A 5450-nucleotide genomic window follows, 5' to 3' on the forward strand; every position below is an offset into this window, starting at 1 on the left:
TGACATTTATCTAGGACCATGGTCCCAGGACTCCCTGGAAAACAGTGACATTTATCTAGGACCATGGTCCCAGGACTCCCTGGAAAACAGTGACAATTATGTCTGAATGGCCTCTACTGGTTAAATACAGATGAACTGTACTGAAGAGTGAGTGCATTTATATCTATCTGACCCGTAGACACTGGTCTCCTATCAGCGATCTCTGTGGTCTCCTCAATGCTCTGAGTCCTTGGCTGCTGCGTGGCCTTCGGCCACTGGGTGTCTCTGTGGTCTGCAGAGAGGGCCCGCTGCTCCCACAGCCTGAAGGCTCCCCCTGAGGGTGGTCCTGGTCCAGCCCGGACTAGCCCACCTTTTACTGGACCCCCCTGGGCCAGGGATGCCTCACTGGACACAGAGTAGCAGGAGTCTGATAGGGAGCTGCCACTGACTGAATAAAAACCTACAGAAGGATGGAGGGTGGGAGAAATAAAGAGGGAGGAAGAGAGATGGGGAGCGAGAAAGCAAGAGAGAGTGTAGGCCCAGAGAGAGAGTGAGAAGGTGGTCACCAGAAAGAGTGATTAAGTGGTGTTGAGAGGATAACAAGAGAGGGGTAAATAAAGGAACAGGGAGAGGAGAGGGTTAATATTTAATAAGGCTTTTCAACATGGTGTCTCACAAAGTAAACAAAACTGTTATTGGCCAAAGCCAGGGCCAGATTACAGAATGGGCATGCAGGGCTGGAGGTCAGGGCCCCCCTAGATAACATATGAACACATCACAAGCCCCCTGGAGGTACTGTAGGTGCCCCGGGGCCCCAGAATTGGTAGTCCGGCCCTGGCCAAAGCCCTATGGGTGTCACAGACCACCCCCAAATTACGCCCCCATGGTACGATCACACAACCACACAGCCCAGTACCTGAGCTGGGCCTGGAGTAATAGTCCAGCTGGACTGCACCATCAAGGTCTGGGGGTAAGAGCAGGTCAGACGGAGCATCCCAAGAGAGGGTGGAGCAGCGTGAGTTATCCCCACCATTCCCATCAACTCTGGAATGAACCGGCCCATCTCCTCCAGAGTTCCCCCCACTGTCCTTGTCCAACGTGCTGGTGTGGCATGGTAACACTGTTTCTGAAGGGGAAGAGGGAACCTGAAAGACAGAACACAGAAAACAGGGGTGTTCAAGTCACAACATGTCTATAAAGAGATGATAATTAGAGAGTGGTGTAGAATGGATCTCTAATGTTCTTATTTACCAAACACTGATGTCATCAGCCTTACTGGAAGTTCTAGAACACTCGTGAACATGATGTGTTCTTTCTCCTCAATAGCCAATACATGACTTTCTTCTTACTTAGATGAATGTGATGACCCGTGACCCCTGTGATGATGCCCTATATTAGCCGGATAGGGTTATGGGGTGGAGGGGACAACAGGGGCTTTGTTCACAGTCAGGCCTGATCAATCCTCCATTACTACGGAGATAAACAGGAGACAATACAGGTGACTCATACTGCCTAACTGAGAGGGGAAGACAGGTCTGTGTTCCAAATGGTACCCTATTCCCTATGAGGCCCATAGGGCAATGGTCAAAAGTAGTGCACTACATAGGGAATAGGGTGCCATTTAGGATGCAAACTCACTCAGAGGGGGAGAGAAGGGGATTTTAAGGAATAATAGGGGAAGACAGATGATGTAACAAAGAGCAGTGGGGGCAGGAGGAGAGGGGGATAAGGGAGGATGACAGGGGGGTGGGGGCAGGAGGAGAGGGGGATAAGGGAGGATGACGGGGTGGGGGCAGGGAAAAAACTTTGATCCTGCTTATCTCTTCTTCTTCAGCTTACAGGCTTTGCTTCGTTTTCTCTCTCTCTCTGTCTCCTCTCTCTCTTCTGCTACTTTTAGTTAGAAAAGTCATTTTCTAAGGGGAAGTGAGTGGGTGCTTGAGAGTGGGGGAGCTAAGGGTGAGCGAAAAGAGGGGAGTGAAAGAGTGAGTGAGTCAGGAAGAGAACAAGTGTGATGAATACCCCGCTCAACCCCCATAATATCTTAAAGCTACCCCCCCACCATAGCTACAGCTGCTCTCAATTCAATTCAATTGATAGGGCTTTATTGTCATGGGAAACATATGTTTACATTGCCAAAGCAAGTGAAATAGATAATAAACAAAAGTGAAATAAACAGTAAAAAATAAACAGTTAACATAAAAAGTTCCATAGGAAATGAGACATTTCAAATGTCATATTATGACTATATACAATGGTGTAACGATGTGCAAATGCTCCGGTTCCTGCTCACTCTCCACCCACACAACAGACCTAGCAGAAGAACATTCAACTCATCCAGAGCCTGCCTGCCTGCCTGCCACACTCTAAAACACAAATAGCAAATGCCCTAAGATTCGCACGCACACTAGCGTGCACGTGCACACAAACACACACATAGAAAGCGAGCTCATACACACAGTTGCACACACACACACACAGTTGCGCAAGTGTGCACGCATACACACACACACTGATAACCGTCAGGGCCATGTATRAAAACACGTACACCCCCACTCTTCCATGGACATGAAGTTACCACAGTGTAAACTTATAGTATGAGATGAGGAAGAGCGAGAGAGGCAGGTGGGGGCCCCTCAGTGCTAACAGTACTGTAATCTGATATTCCTCTTTGTGAGACAGACACACAGTCATTTTCCCTAAAGGTACAATATGTCCACACAACGCAAAGACAAATGACAGAAAATACTCCAATAAGAATGACAGACTACATAATATGAACGTATAACATACTTTTGTGACGTACTTTCATGAAGCATCTATGTAGGGTTTACGAACACTTTAAGAATGCTCTATAAAGCCTTTATAAGTTATTTTCAAAATGGGACGCATCTTTTTGAGACGTTGGGAAAGATAGGCTACATTATTAACAGCACTTACAGGCAGATATTGGTTATACACCTGCACACTATGCATTATTGATGAATTCTGTTGACTGTAACTGAAGAAGCAGAGGAGCCTGACGTTTCAATCCAAGATAATGCCCTCTGACGTCATGTTTATCTGTGTGGGCTGGGGGTTGATATAGGGCCAGCAATACATGTAATGGTGCAAATGTACATAGAAGAATGCTGGTGAGAGTGATCACAGTGTGGGCTTTGGCAGCAAACCAAGTGTTGATGGGGTGCAACTGTACTGTACTACTGTTACCCCACTGTGATAGTTCAAATAGCCACAGAGAGAGCGAGAGAGAGAGACAGAGAGACAGAGGGAGAAAGAGAGAGTGACTAACTGCAGTCTGTATATCCAGTCACGTTTCCCCTCTATCCTCTTCCCTCTCTCCTCTCCCCTCTCCTCTTTCCTCTCCTCTTCCCACTCTCCTCTCCCCTCTCCTCTTCCCTCTCTCCTCTCCCCTCTCCTCTCCTCTTCCCACCTCCTCTCCCTCCCCTCTCCTCCTTCCCTTCCCCTCTCCCCTCTCTCCTTTCCCTCCTTCTCTTCCCTCTCCTCTTCCCTCTCCCTCTTCCCTCTCTCCTCTCCCCTCTCCTGCTTCCCCTCCCTCTCCTCGTCCTCTCTCCACTCCCTCTCCACTCTCCTCTTTCCCTTCTCTCCTCCTCTCCCTCTCTTCCTCCTCTCTCCTCTCCCCTCTCCTCTTCCCTCTCTTCTCTTCCCTCTCTCCTCTCTCCTTTTCCCTCTCTTCTCTCCCCAGTGGGCAGAATTGGAGAGGTGATAACGTGTCATGTTGAAAATAACAACAGCAGAAGCAACTTGTCTCTTCATTTGTTGTTTAATATGCAAATCAGGTCTGCGTTGGCGGATGGAAAGGCAGCTACAGCGCTAGTCTCTATGGTGTGGGTGATGTAATAGCATTTAACATAGTTTAGGATGGATGCTGCTGAAAGCCACAGGGAACCTATAGAGAATAAATCGATGCAGGGTTTCTGAGAAGGAAAAAGCAGTAAATAGAATGCTGTGCTGATTCATTCCCTCGGGATCTGATGACCATGCTCTATTTGATTAATAAAAGGGAATGACTTGAGTTGTCCCTATTACTGGAGCTAAGTGACTGTTCACCAAACACTGTAACAACAAAGCAGCATGGTAGCCTAACCTACATGAGGTCAGGGGGTTCACAGACTATCTGGTTAAACTTCAGACTTCAAACTCAGATATGAGGCAGTGTAGGGCTCTGTGGCCTCCTGCATTCTATTCTTAGTATTGTACCAACTAGACCTAACAGATGTCCAAATGGTACAATGAAAGCTGAAGGCTGCATCCATGGTGAAAGAGTTCAAGTGAATAACAATACGTTTATTCAATAGGTCTACAACTTACACTTGCACCAAGTTGTTTTACTATGGGGCTTTCCCAATCAAATAATCTTATCTCACACAAAAATATCAACTATTCCCATACTACAGTAGCCTACTTACAAAGAAGACGTTTGTTCTATACAGAATATAGAACTCTGTAGAAATCTACAGAATGACCTGACCTAGGAGTAGGATTGTATCTATAGGGTGTGTACCACAGTGTACATTCTTTACACAGATACATTTATATGAGATGTCCTTGGGGAAAACTGGACTGTGAAATAGACGTGGGCATTGACACTCATCATATTAGATCCAGAAGGGGACAGAACCAGAACACCCTTTGTCTTCTTAACCTTGACTGATACAAGACGGAATTAGAAGCAGTGGAGGCGGATGGATTGCTGTCAATTCTATTAGACAGATCAAACACCTTTGTGTAATCAATGTAGCTCCGTGCTTATGACTCCATCGCTCAATCAGTGGAGAAGCGCAGCGCAGCAGTCTGTTTGATGGAACGGGATGGGAATGCCTTACTTGCAGATCAGCATGCATTCATATTTAATAACAACCAATCTTGTCAAGAGATCTGGGTCTACATACACACTGACCTGTTGCCTGCGGGATGTCGCAGAGTCATCGGAGGCTGCGCTCTCGAGGTTTTCCTCCWGTTTATCAGTGATGACAGTCACGGTGGTACCGGTGCTGCTGGTGTCTTTGAGGTCTAGTTCCGCATCGATCATGTCTAGATGTTGTCCCCGGAGCAGGTCCAGCTCTAGGATTCCGGCCAGGGTCGCTTTCAGCCGCTCGCCAATCCGAACCCGCTCGGTGCCCGACCAGAGCGAATTCACGCAGCTGCTGCGGCCAGCCATTGTAGCGGCTGAATCGGCGGTGCTTGAAGAGCTTGGTGAGCTCATGAGCTTGGTCTCAATCACAAAGGGCTATGGTCCAGCACAAGTCAGTGCAACATATGTTCTGACAATCAACAATAGCAACATTGTATCCTCCCGCCCAGCTCAACCAATGATTTGTTGGCAAAATTGCCGAGCCTACTTAATTATATCTCAACCATAAGATTATAGGCTACATTGAAGCATGCTGACTAAAGATTCACATGTATAACACTAAGGAGATTATCAAATCATATTCCATCTTAATCCTCGA

The 5450-nt window shown here is 47.1% G+C and overlaps 1 pseudogene; it reads right to left on the minus strand.

Annotated features, from left to right (window-relative positions):
- LOC111966982 (uncharacterized) overlaps window positions 1-5203 on the minus strand; it is a 9181-nt pseudogene extending 3978 nt beyond the window's left edge.
- Window positions 5204-5450: the final 247 nt, after the last annotated feature.

The sequence above is a fragment of the Salvelinus sp. IW2-2015 genome, linkage group LG8 (genome assembly GCF_002910315.2).
Source record: "Salvelinus sp. IW2-2015 linkage group LG8, ASM291031v2, whole genome shotgun sequence".
NCBI classification, from domain to species: domain Eukaryota; kingdom Metazoa; phylum Chordata; class Actinopteri; order Salmoniformes; family Salmonidae; genus Salvelinus; species Salvelinus sp. IW2-2015.